This window comes from Pinus tabuliformis, chromosome 4_1 (assembly GCF_031772625.1).
Source record: "Pinus tabuliformis cultivar Carrire ecotype Pingquan chromosome 4_1, CPIR1, whole genome shotgun sequence".
NCBI lineage: Eukaryota > Viridiplantae > Streptophyta > Pinopsida > Pinales > Pinaceae > Pinus > Pinus tabuliformis.
In genome coordinates, this window is record NC_142303.1 from 369,374,269 (window position 1) to 369,389,271 (window position 15,003).

Genomic DNA, 15,003 nt, shown 5'->3' on the forward strand with positions numbered 1-15,003 from the left:
TCAAGAGTGCAGTCATTGATGAAAGGGAGCATGACACGCTTATAAATGAAAGGGAAGATGAGGAAAAATATCAGCCCAATGTGATTCCAAAATCAGTGGGTAGGATGGAGCACTTGTATGACTTGCATGATAAGTTCAAGAAACCTACTAACTGCAAAACACACAGCTCGTCCATGAAGTATGAAATGATCAACCTTGGGATCGAAAAAGACCCAAAAAAGGTCAATCTAGGCCTGGGGTGCTCTCCACAAGAAAGGGCTGCATTTGTCAAACTATTTAAAGAATACAAGGATGTCTTTGCATGGACATATGAATACCTAAAGACCTTTGATACAAGCATTATGCTGCATGTGATCCCTTTGGAAAAGGAGGCTAAGCCCTACCAACAAAAGTTGCGTAAGATGCATCCAAGCCTAGAACCATTGGTGAAGAAAGAACTGAATAAGATGATGGATGCTAAAATCATATTCCTGGTCAGACAGACCAGATGGGTATCCAATCTCGTGTCAGTGAGAAAGAGAAATGGAGACACCAGGTTATGTATTGATTTCAGAAACTTGAACAGAGCGTCCCAAAAAGATAACTATCTTGTCACTTCTATGGAGCACATCCTTCAATGCGTTTCTGGGTCTGAAATGTTGTCCCTATTAGATGGGTTTTCAGGATATATTTAGGTACTGGTATCTCATGGGGATCAGCTTAAGACAGCCTTCAACACCAAATGGGGCACCTATGCATACTGTAAAATGCCTTTTGGGCTCATTAACATGGGTGCCACATTCCAAAGAGCTATGGACATAGCCTTTCGAGGGTTGATGAATAAATCGGTAGTGGTGTACATGGATGACATCACTATGTATGTATATCACAGAAGGGATCACATTTATCACTTGAGGCAGATTATCGAAAGATGCAGAAGGTATGGAATTTCTTTGAATCCCAAGAAGAGCATCTTTGTAGCCACAGAGGGGAAACTACTAGGTCATATCCTTTCTAAATATGGAATTTTGATTGATCATGAAAGATTACAAACCATCATGAGAATACAGCCTCCTGCCAATAAAAAATCCATGCAATCTTTCTTCGGGAAGATTAATTTCGTTAGAAAAATCGTCTCAGGCTTTGCCGAAATAGTGTGCCCCTTGTAGCTGATGATGAAGAAAGACATTGCGTATAAGTGGAGCGATGAAGCCAAGGAAGCATTTCGGTGAATCAAGGAAGCCATTTCTCAAGCTCCTGCGTTGGTCAACCCTGATTTTGGCAAAGGATTCTCCTTATACACCTTTGCTTCCGACCTTTCATATGCCACAATTCTCACTCAAAAAAGTGATGGTGGCAATGAAATCCCCATTTCCTACATGAGTTCGAATCTCCAAGGAGCGGAACTGAATTACCTAGATGTGGAGAAATAGGGCTATGTAGTTTTCAAGGCTGTTAAACATTTCTGCCCTTACTTACTAAAGGCCAAGACCAAAGTCATCATGCCCCATCTTGCTGTAAGAGCCCTCTTCGTGCAGAAAGAAATGGATGAACGAAGAGGGAACTAGATAATTTCCATTCAAGAGTTCAACCTGGAGATAAAGCCAGCACTGATAGTTTGAGGGCAATGACTTTGCATGTTAGCGGTAGAAGCCTTAGCAGACTGAAAGGAGGCATCTGAAAAATCAATAACTTTGAGCTTGCAATATGCACAAAGGGAACTCAGGGAGGAGCTCTTATGGAGTAATGAAGCGCTGATGTATGAGTGAGAAGCATAGGAAACCTTTTTGGACCCCGAGTCATGGTACCATGACATACGCTTTTATCTAGTGCAGGGTTAATGTCCTGAACACATGGATGCATCACAGAGGAGAGCTCTCAGATTAAAATCCAATCTGTATTATTTGGTCGACAACATCTTATATAGAAAAAATCATGATGGAATCTGGCTAAGGTGTTTAGAGAAAGATGATGGCAACCATGTATTGAAATAAATGCATGACAGCCCAGTAGGTGGTCATTATGGCGAAGAGACCACTACCCACAAAATATTGAGAGCTAGATATTATTGGCCCACAGTGTTCAGAGACTTGCATGTTTATTCTCGCAAATGAAAGGCATGCCAAACTGCCGCAAGACGAGAAAGAAGGCCTGTTGTTCCCCTTAGGCCTGTCATGATTTACCGACTGTTCCAGCAATGGGGCCTAAATGTCATAGGTGAGATCACTCCAAAATCCTCACAGTAGCACAAATATATATTCATAGCAACTGATTACTTCACCAAATGGACCGAAGCCATCCTACTCCAAAAGGTGAACGAAGATGAGGTAATATAATTCATTGAGAAATTCATTATCAATAGGTATGGCATCCCTGATGCTCTCATCTTTGATAACACTTCTTATTTTTCATCTCTGAGACTAACTGAGTTTTCCATTGATAAGTCAATCCACATAAAATATGCAACAAACTATTATCCCCAAGGAAACGGATTTGTAGAGTCTTCCAATAAGAACCTTATCTGTATAATCCGCAAGATAGTCGCTGATAACCAAAGGAACTAGCACAATGCCTTGATAAATGCCCTTTGGGCCAATAGGGTCACCACTAAAGTGGGTTTAGGAAACTCTCCATACTTCCTAGTCTATGGATAGGAAGCCATCTTGCCCCCAAACACTGCCCTTCCATCCTTACAGCTCTCCCAAGCTTCAAGAGGAACCCCTTTAGCCCTGCTTCAAGAAAGGATCGATGAACTAATGAAGCTGGAGGAATTAAGGGATAAAGCTAGAATTAAATTCAAAAATCACCAAATTATTGTAAAAAGATGGTTTGATCATCATCTGGTAGGAGATAAAGATTTCCAAGTGGGGGAACTAGTTCTGAAATGGGACAAGCTGAGTGAGCCAAAGGGTAAACACACAAAATTTCAACACCTATGGTTGGGCCCATTCCAAGTCATTGAAAATATTAGTCATGGGACTTACAGGTTGAAACCATTATAGGTGGAGGCTGAAAAGCTCCCTGTTAATGGCCAGAATTTGAAGAGATACTTCCAGTAGCCACTGCATTGGTGGTTGCCTCCTAAGTAGGTTAGAGTTCATTTCTTTTTTTTGTTGTTATTTTAGTTGTATTTCTTTCCTTTCCTTTGTTTTCTGCCAAGGTTGTTCTCCTATTGTTTTGAATTACATTCCTTTTCAACCAACTAATTGTAGTCCTCTAATCTCGTTCTACCTTTCAGATTTCCCTCATTCGCTACTCTCGGCTTTTCCCTGCCTCATTAGCTTGCTGATGATTCTGTTGTTTCTGAATCCATCATTTCCCTCCTTCAGAATTGTGCTCTAGTCCTTGTGCCTAGAACTGGAAGGATTTATCTAAAAGGAAATGAAATGTCAAGTCCTTGTGCCAATCTGGAAGGACAAGTTGTTTGGAAAACCGGTTAGAGTAAGGAATGTTGCTAGGCTCAGAGTACTGGTTGACACAGCAAGTCCAACCTTTCTTAAGTGGTTTAAAAATATGGCATGATCCATGGCTACGCCCCATTCAATCAATAAATATAGCACTGAAATTCTCATATAGAGTACAAGAAAAACATGTCTACATCAAGCTTGATGAGCAATAAAGATCTGAGGTATACACCTAAACAGGTATGGACAGAACAGTGACAGCCCCAAAGGGATTTTTGAAAGTGGGAAATAGGTAGAGGAAGGTCTATAAACCCCATAATAATACCATTGGAGAATTCCTGTCAAAATCATATCAGCAAGTAGAAGCTATTTGTCTCTATCCCCTCTGAAGAAATAATGTTTAAGTGGAACCCATGCTTATCCATCTATATGGTTTTCATTTCAAGTTTATTTTAACATCTTGAGGTTCTATTGATCTGAAGGTTATTTTGAAGCAAAGATAACTGGTTTGCCCAGTGGTTCGCCATTTTTTGTGGCCACAACTACCACACTATTGAAACATGTTTCTGCCGCAAATTTCCAATGGGTCCCCTAGAAGTTTGATTTTTCACCTTTCAGAATGAGTTGTTTTATTACATGGATGTCAACTTCTTGCCGAGTCAAATTTTCAAGGCCTGATGGATAAGCCATTAAATATACCTCTACTGCATGGATCATTCATGACATAGCCTATCCCTTTATCCTCTCCCTTCATCAGGATCTTTCGATCCTCCCAAACATGGATGGTACATTGGCACCCACAAAAACCATCACCCATACCCTTATCATAATCGTTTTTTGGTTTAACTCGCAAAACCCTTCATTGCATCATTGTCATGTTATAATCCCTTTACAAACGAAACCCTTCGCAAAACACATAAACCATCCCTCTTTTGCTTATTGTACTCAATATGGGCGCATAACACATGCCACAAGGGCTCTGGACCCGACAACATTATAAACCACAATATATATATTTTCAGGTCTGCAAACCCCATCGCATATTGCAATCAGCCTAAGTACAATGCATATGCATACATGGCATGCCTCTACCCTCTAGACCCGATGGCCTTATCAACTGGAATACATATATTTTTGGGTTCGGAGCATTTCGCATATCACAATTGGCGGGGTCCTAAGGCTTGAACATAAGATGCGCAGCGATGTGGTGGACCCAACGATCCTATTAAGCATATCATATAATATATCGAGTCCAGAGTTAATCGCTTATCGCTATCAGGAGGCACAGGAATTATATATATGGTGCGATACCATCTACCAGACTCGATGGTTTTATCAACCATGATATATATATATATATATATATATATATATATATATATATATATATATATATATATATACACACCTCAAGTCCAGAGCATTTCACATATCGAAATCGGCCCAATCCAAAGTTTCATATATAGCGCACCATAACCTCCTGGACCCGCTGATGATTACAAAGCCTAGCGTATAAATTTTCAAGTCCGTAATTTGGATTTGGCTGTGTGTTTTGCAACGGTTTTTAGTGTAAACCAAGTTTGGCTTGCTAGGCTTAATCTATGCATAAATCTAAAAACCAGGGGCCGATTCTTTCGCGTTTGATGTGATAAACATTCAATAGAGGCAATATTCATGTTTTAAAGCTTTTTTTTGTATTTTTATAAGCGTGACTGGTGTTTCTTATTTCTGCAGACTATGAGTAATGAATGCACAAGTGGATCTGGAAAACCCTTATATGCAGAGGTGTTCTATCAAAAGAGTCGGCCTTTGACATTTTCAGTTGGTTTCCAGGCGTTTCTTGCATGTTACCAAAATGAAACCACTCTAGATCGCATCATGAACAGGACACACAGTCATCCTCTCTAATCAATAACCATTCAATGCCCAGGAAATGAAGCGCCCTAATGACAAGAAATGTCGTTTATGTGTCAGCAGTGACACCAACTGTTTTCACTTGTTTCTTCTAATTGGCATAATGAAGAAAGGAGAAGGAAGGTGAAGAGGCGGGGAAGACCAAGAGTGAAAGGCTTTTAGCATAAATATTATCTTCGGAGAGGAGAAGGGGCTTTTGATTTTTGAGAAGAACAGTGTTGCTTTATTATGAATGAGGAGGACAGTTTTTGAGGGAATAAGGAGCCATTAGTTTTAGACTCATTGTATTGTTTTGGATCAGTGTGTTGTTACTGGCATGAATGTAAATGTGATTTATATTTATGCATATTGATGACTTACAATTCACTATTAGTCTTGTTAAATTGGATGTGATTCAGTTTCATGGTTAACTTGTGAATGGTCTCTGAATTGAAACTAAATTAAACATCAGTTTCATTTTTAATTCCATAGAAAAGTGTGGATTCCTATATGAGTGATTGGACTACAATTTAGCTTTAATACAGTCTTGTCCAACTGTGAATTCAATGATTGATTCATTTGGACTTGAATATATGCACGATGTTTAGCCTTCTTTATCATGTTCTTGCTAAACATATATATGATGTTTAAACCTCTATATCAAGCTCTTGCAGGATAGATTAGAGTAGCTAGGACTAGATTAGAGTAGTTAGAAGTAGTATAGATATTATTTAATACATAGAGGTTAGTTATTTCATTTTGTTGATTTAATTGAAGTCTTCCTCCCGGAAGCAATCTATCGACATGTTCGAACAGTTTACGGTGTCCCTTTAACCTGTCAGAGTTAGCCATTCCAAATGAAAGCAGGTCTGATTGGGGCTTGCGATCAGGTTAGTTCCCCTTGTTGGCATTGTGCACATTCGCAATGTCAACACTACAGAAAGATGTATTTAAATGATGATTACTTTTAATAAGAAATTAAACAAAGTAATGTGAAAACATATCGCATAACATACTAATATATTTATTGCTGACATATGTATACAATATAACAATTCTAGATCATTCAGAAGTGAAATAATATAGAGTTGTTTGAAACATGAGAATATATCAACAATAACAAATCAATGGAATGTTAATTACATAAAACAAGACAAAAAGAACAACGATAGAAGTACCATGTGCATTTGGGTCTCGTTATGCAAGTAACAATCTAGTTAAATCTTCTTATTCTAAAAACTCTAAGAAGATACAAAAATGCAAGTCTTTATGAAGCTCTTTCAAAACAAGTCTGAACCTCGATCCACGGCTTATAAAAAATAAATTAAGAAGTGCAGAAGTGCAAACTTCTCAATTCTAGTTTTATACAAATTGAGGACCCTTTCTAAAATAACATGAAAGGGTGTTTATAGTAAAATTAAAAACAAATTGTCCATAAAAATTGTTGAGAGTTGTTGGAACTACCTTCTTCAAAATATGAGATTTGAATTTCAAAAATAGAATCGTGATAACCTTTAAAGAGATTTATCACATCTATTTTTTCTCTTGTACCTTCAACCGACAAATCGAAAGCATGGTTTGGATTTCTGGAGGATGACTCAACCTGGCGTGTAATTGTCCTGCGTATGTGGCATCTGAGAGCTTGGGCATCAAGTGGTCAGTGGCATCAACAAGGCACTTGATAGTCATCTGTTGGCTATGTGGCTTGACCAAAAAGGACCAATGCACATCTCAGTTAAGAATTTCTACTCTATTGAGCTGCTCCTCCTTGGTGTCCAAATATTGCTTCCATTGCTTCTCTAAAACTTTCTCTTTTGGGAGATTTCCTGGGGGACAATCAAAAATTAAATTGGCACCATATAAGTTATCATTCACTAGATCAATAACATTATTCATTATAGCCCTGGCCCTGGAGGTAGCTCTTTCTGCTTTTATCAACTGTGTTTCCCATTCTGAAAACAATATCTCTTTATGAGACTCTTCAATTTTAGGTAATTTAGCAGCTCTTCCATCTTCTGTGCTTTGCCAGGAGAGATAATTTGTGACTTTATCATCTGCATCTTCAAATTATAACCTTGTATTAACTTCTTGGTCAATCAGTGATGTCATTGTGATGCATAATGGATAAATAAGAGATATTTTCTGGCAGATTAGATTCAACTGTTGAGATAAAGCCTTATTTGCTTCTAAGGCTTCCTTCTTAAACTCTTCAACCTTGGGATATTCTTTGAATTTTTCTATACAGAGTTGTAACTATGTGATTTTCTTTTCCTTAGATTTAATATCTTGCTGATGTGTCAATTTAAGCTGCTCGAGCTCTTGAGACAGTTGTTGTTTTCTTTGAATGGCCTGCTGGTCAATCTTCTATTTTTCTAGGTTTAATTGTTCCTCGAGCTGCTCACTCTTCTATTTCTCTACCACTAATTGTTCTTCAAGCTGATTAATATTTCGATCCTTTTCTTTGATCAATTGGTTAACTTAAGTTGCTTTATCAATTGTAGCAACTATGTATGCCCTTGCAAATTAAGATAACTTAGTCAAATCCTGAGAAGGATTGACCTTTGAATCTTTCCATATGACGTTCATAAATTCAAATTGAGGAGTTGTGGATGATGTTTGGTCTATTTTCCTCTTTTTCCTCTACCTCTTGACTACAACCCTGTGTTTTGGGCTGTAAAACACATCCAAGGGTGGAATTTCCTCATTGTTTAATGTAATCTTTCCTAAAGTATTTTCAGGGATTATTTCTATCTCTTTTTGAGTTGTATCTTTGTTGGGTGTCTCTTCAATCACAATATCAGGAATAATGAGCCGTTGTGTTCTGGGAGATGTTGATGTGATAATGTTTTCAGGATCATTCTGACTTTTGATCTCTTGATCAAATTGCTCCCATTATTTAATCAATATGGGATCAATGTTAACATCAGTGTTTAGTTGTTCACTGGCCTTATCACTTGTTTCAACTTCTCCAGAAATATTTTCTATAACCTGCTCTCTGTTGTGATCTACTTGCTGAATGATTGGTGTAGTATTTAATAAATCCAGAGGCACTGTCAGTAACCTCTATGTCCTATATTCCATGATTTTTTTCCATTTTCTCAGTACCCAATTTAAATTTTTCTAGATGAATTACAGTTGATAATAACTCTGTTGAAGCGAATATGTCATCAAAATCATCTTCATCATGCATGAATTTACTAACTTTCATCTGAGTGGTGAAATTGAAAGCAACCTTATTTGGGTCATATCGTCTTTTAGGGATAATAGCTAGACTTAGATCCTTTGTCTTATTTTCTTATTTCTCGGCATGTTTAAAATCATGCAATGAGTAGGTGCCGCGGCAAAGAGGAAAGGCAGACCACCACTGTTTCTTGGAGTCTTTAAGATTTCTAGACATCCCTTTTTCTACTATCTTGTAGTCTACTTCCCTAGCTAATAGCTTATCTGGAATGTAAAGTGGAAGGACATGAGGATCTGTAATGTTGCCAAAAGCCCTAACATAGGTGAACCTCTCTTCCCCCAACCAACTGCCGATTGAGGTTAAATCAATGCTAGCTTTGCCAGACAGCCGAGGAGCAGGTTTATTAAAGATAGCTTGATGGACGAGTATAATGAAACCATGGAAAATCCTATATAAATGATTCTTGTATTCAAACTTCCATAAGTATTTATGGTAAATATGAATGGGGGTTGGATCCTGAATACTCCATTTCCAACCTAAGATGGGAAATTCGGAATTGAAACAAATTGTGTCAACTATGTAAGCACTCATATAGAATGGAGGCACAACTTGGGTAGTGACAAATATGTTCTTTCTATAATCTAGTATTTGACCATTTTATCTGATAGGATAGTTGCCCAATCCATCACAAAGAATTTTATCACTGCTTCTATCAATGGAACCATTTCAAGAGAAAATATAGCAGAATCAGGGCTTCCAAAGAGTCTACACATCATAGCAGCAACATAAGAATATGGAGACGCTAATGAGTCCAAAAAATACATACCGGATGATTCATGTTTGTTCTTGTTAGGAAAGTGTTTCCATTGCTTGATAGGGTCTGATTCAATTTGATTCTCCTTGGCGAAAGCTTCCAGGAATGATTTGTTGTAGTGTTGCTGGGGATTTGGCAAATGATACATTCTCTTGACGTCTTCAGGTTTGAAGGATACAAACATCCTTCCATCAGCTGTGAAGAAATCTCTGTCTTTTATGTTAATGCTCTCGATTACCCATCTTACCAGATCATTATATGGTAAAACCTTTGCATGGGCCATTATTCGATGGAGGAAAGAGCTGACCAAATCATTGAGTGTGTTTTCTATTTCATTAGCTCCATCAGCTGTTGCTTCTTCTTCTATCTCCTTTAGATTTTCACTTTCAATCAAAGCATATATACCTTCCCACGAGATCTTACCAAGGCCTTGATAGGTAGTATCTAAGATTAACACCAATTTTCCTTGTCCTTCTTCCATTGTAAGGGGAGCCTTTGTCTTTTGAGCTTTCTTAGACATCTTGACTGACTGCGTGATTCTGGATTTACACTGCAAAATGGGAAAGAGGAGCGTGATAGGTGAAAAACTTTGAGAGCAGCCAATACCACTAATTAGAGACTAAAAGAAGTTATGCGCATTAGATGCAAAATATCTCATATTGTACATAGTCACGAAGGATGAAATCATTAAAGGATTCTAACCATAACTGCCTCTTAATGCTTTACCATATCCTCATGATGTGAAACTTTAATGCCGAATTAATATATATCGCATCGCATGTTTTCCAATGGTTCTTTTAGAACAAGTGCCATAACTCTGCAATTTTACGATTAGCAATTGTATTATTTTAATACTTGTACATCCATCGCATATCACAAATAGGAAGTTACAAGCACTATGTTCGAAAGAATTCTTTGTATTGTTGCTCTGGTGATGAGTGATGAGTTGGCACGGAGAGTTGGCAAGCTCCTTTTCAAACTTGGCAAATCATGTTTTTCGTTCGTAATTAATTTAACACTATATCGCGAGTCTTCATAATATATATTACTTGCTTCTATTGGGAGCGTGATGTGCAATATGCGATAACGAAAGTTATATCCCATCGCAAAGTTTCAACGGAGTGGTTTCAAAGTTCTCCTATGGATTAGCGATATGTGATATGCAATAGCCTTATCGCAACACAAGGTTTCAACGAAATGCCATAACTTATTCCTTAGGATTAACAATATGCGAAATGTGATAGTTATATCACATCACATATTTATAAATGGATTATTTCAATTTAAAACTCTGTGATGAGGAATTTGAGATGACTTTGATCGCATCAAAACTTTTCAAATGGATGTTCATTGATCTAGTTAGGTTCCTATACCAATAGGAGTCATAATTTTGAATGTCTGTGATTAAAAATGTAATATGTACATACCTTTGCTTTCTACAAATGTTTTCCATATTCAAAAAGTAAAAAAATGTAAAGAGGGTGTGTCCGAAAAGAATAATCAAAGGACAAAAAGAATAAAAAGGTCAAAAAAGATGGAAAATATGAACCCCAAGAAAAGAAAAAGACCATGAAAGTGAGCAAGCCAAAATGCCACTGCTATTTACTTTTAGTGCATAATAAATGACTGTGTGGAGTTTGTAATCTTTTCCACAATCCATGATAGTCAAAATGTTTAAACTTGACTATTTCATGTCTACAGACAGAGAATAAAAATCTTACCAAACTGTTTAATCTTGGAAAATAATTAGATAGGTAGAGTAAATAAAAGGAGCTCAACTGTTTAATCTGAGCCCTTGGATGTAATAAGGTTAGATTTAGTTAGTTTACTATTGTAAAGAGAAAGAAAAATGTTTGATAAGGGTTTGCTAGCTCAAATGCACCCTAATAAAGAGAAATAAAAATGGTAGGATGAGTAGATGGGTAAGTAGAAGAAACGTTGCAAAAGTATGATGATTGATCAGAAAAAAGCACATTTATCATCTTTCAACATGTATTTCAAATGTGAATGGGCAATCAAGCATGCAAATCAATATCAAAGTCAATTAATTAACCTCCCTCATTCATTTCACCTTTACTTGACTAATTTTCCACAATAAAGTTCAAAGTGCTAAAAAACCCTACGTCAATGAGGATCAGAGAATTTCTCTGACTTTTGGAGGGACCGGACCCTTAGCTCGATGACTGATAGGAAAAAAGTACTAAAACCCCCTCATAAACATTCATTTCCCCCTTCAGTTCATTCATTTTCCCTAATAATACTCTTTTCCTAAGGTTAAATTACTTTTACCTAGGAAAAGTATTTTTTCCCCACATAACTCATTTTCATATCAAAACCCACAAAAGCACTATATCCTAAGTTTTTATGTTATTACCACAAAAGCATGAAAACATTAAATATCATATACTTAGGGTATTGTGCCCCTTTTTTCTCACTTTACTAATTACTAATTTATTTATTAAATCCCAAATAAAAACCCATTTCCCATATATACTTAACTCCCACAATATTAATTAACCCTACCCTAGTTTAATTATATAAACTATGATTTTCTACCCAAAGCCATTAACTAATTGATCCGCTATTAAGTTAATCAGAAAACCCAATTAAACCCTCCTCTAATGACCCCGACGCCTTAACGCTACCTTAATCCCTCATTAACTAAAAACTGCCACACTTAATTACCCGTCGGGCCCCCCACTACCCTCCGTGCAACTCTACTGTCCGATCATTGCATGATCACTCCCTTCCACATCTAATGGCCCTTATCCATTTCAGGCAGGCCCCGACATCCGAACATTACCCACCCGAAAAGTGTTGTTTTCCGCTAGGCCCCCGAGGCTATGTGCTGCTCAATGAACAGAATCGGGTGGCCTTCCCCCAATACCATCGAGTGCCCAAAAGTGGTGCAATGGAAACCACTTACCACCCACTGAATACATTCAAAAAAGTTTATTGTTCACCCCGCCACACAACAAACACCCACTGTTTACCCGTACCAGCCAAAATTGACTTTTGCGCATATAACCAAAAAAGCCCCAAATCATTTTTTTTATCAAATTTTTAATTGAAAAGCTCCATGCACGCACCTGCAAATGTCAAAGTTATCAACCTACATCCAATTGCACCCTAAAGACACCACAGAGCACCTAGTTTTCTCTCCAACCTACTCAGAACCTTTTCAACTATTCGCAGTTGCTAGTTTCCCTACTCAGAGCCAGTTCTCCTTAATTCCAGGTATTTAAGCCATAATTCACTAGAAAACCTCTCAATTTCAGAACTAGTTACTGAGTTTGTTAGTTAAAGTAAAAAATTAATTAAAGAAACTCAGGTTACCTAATCTTACTCCGACTGAACCACCATTTCCCTTAAAAAAATCAAAATCACCTCCCCCATTCTCAAATCCACAAGATCTGAGAATGGTTGCCTGAATTTCCATGGATGTGAGAACTATTTCCACTTCTCATCTAGACTTAGAACATCTCCCCCTGGCAGACAAGGATTTCTAGATAAAGGAAACCTCTGTCCATGAATCCCCTCTCAAACTCTACTATTGATACAAATACCAATACCTAAACCATGCTTATAAAATTGGTTTTTGGGAGTCCAATCTGCCCAAGTACCAATTCCCTGAAGTTCACATTTTCCTAGAAATTGTCCATTACTGACATGTAAACTATATCCCGAGCCAAAGAGAAGTGATGTCCCCTAACCAGACTATACTTTTCATCATCACTTCTAAATCAATAAATGAGATGTTACAACTTCAATCTAGCCAAAACTTGACTCCCCTCTCCATTGGAGATCTATTGGACTTATTTCCCAAGCTTAGCCCTGCAAGATTGGTCCAAATAATCCAAACCTACATTGTGGAAGAAAAGTATACCCCCAAAGAACCTCCTCCATATGTGTATACCATATTTTCCCCATTTTTCCAACACATTGTAGCAATGATATCCAATGTCCTAGGTTATACCACCAGTGAGTATATAGATGAGATCATCCTCGCTTTCATGTCGATATACACTCCAGGACAACCTCCTACTATTATTTATGATTATTCCAAGTTTATAGCTGATAGGATGCATGACCAATTCCTTCGGATGAATAATGAGTGAGTCTTCAAGTAGTCCTCTATTTCATATCACCTCTTTCTATACTACCAAGCTGATAAGTTCGCATTTACTCTTCAAAAGCTTGACACAAAAGGTCACCCTAGGTTAGTAATTTTCTGGACTCCATTGATCTATAAATATCGCTCCCCATATTCATATACAAACTTCATAGACCTATTTGTACATCCCATTGTGACAATGCTAATAGGCATCCCTCCTCCAAGAATCATTTCAGATATAAGGAGAATCCTGCACCTCTCAAAACAATCCAAAGTGGGGGATCGGTACTTGTACCAAAACCACACTGAGATTACAATTTATGGCTATGAGCTGGCCCCATATAAACTACCCAAATACCTACCAATAAGGTTATTTGCTCTGTAGTACTACAGGCAGAAAATAAATTAAGATGGGGTACACTTTGTGAGAGCCAAAAAGAAGGCCCAGCTCAGGATCAAAGACCAATTAGGTCCCTTCATTTGTAATAGCCGAGAAGCTGGAAAGGAGGCAGACCAAATCCTTCAAAGGTTAAATCTAAAACAGAGATTCATATGGAGATATGATCCCTTGGATTTCATCTGCAATAGAAGATAGAAAAACAAAATGGCTCCCTACATTCATCACTAAATCCCTGAAATAGAAAAGTATGCCAACCAACTGGAATAGGTGGAAAACACATTAGAGGACAGGGATAGCACTAAAGGTGCTATGGAAAACACTTTAATTGCTCTATAGAAAAAACTTGATGAGGGTTATTTCTTGCAAGTTCTAGGAGAATCATAGGTCCAGGAAGAATCACAGGTACAAGAAGGATCAGAAGTGCCAGAAGAATCAGAAGCACCAGAGAAATCAGACATACTAGAGAAATCAGAGAAAACAGCTAGACCAGAGGCCACCATGAGTACCCCCCTAGTCTTATAGACTCCTCTAAATGAGGAGAAAAACCTCAAGAGAAACAGGGAAAGGGCCACTCCTTCATAAATAACAACATCTCAAGCTTATGTAGAGAGAAGCCAGGCAAAGAGAGAAATAATGAATCTTGTCTCTGAACAGGAATATACAGAGGAGATAGCTGAGGTTACTAGCACAAAAAGAGATGGGAGCAGGCATGCCACTCCATCTGGAGGCACCATAGAACCTTCCACATCAAACACTCAGATGTTGGAAAGAGAGTAAAGTGTCAAGGCATCCTCTTTCAGAATGCCAACAGATAAAGACCAAGGCATCAAAGAGAGATACAAAGAGATAAAGGCTAGAATTGAGAGGTTGAAAGCCCAGACCTATGCACAGTACCTGAAAATGACCCCTACCAATAAAAAAGGATCATGTCCGCCTATGATGTCAAAGAGGGGAAGATGCAAATGACCTTCATCAAGCCGACCAAATAGTAGCCAAGGATAGCAACAAATTTCAAAAGAGTGGATTTTGAAGTACTGGCAACGGATATTCATCCCATTGACCAGATTGAGATGCATAAACAAATAGGTGAGATTATTTATTCTACACTGACAGGGAAAGCCATACCAGTGCACCAACTACATAACTATTTAAATAATATGTCAGCTTAGTTTCAGTTGGAGAAGGCCTCTTCATAGGCCAAAGATACAAAAATCAAGT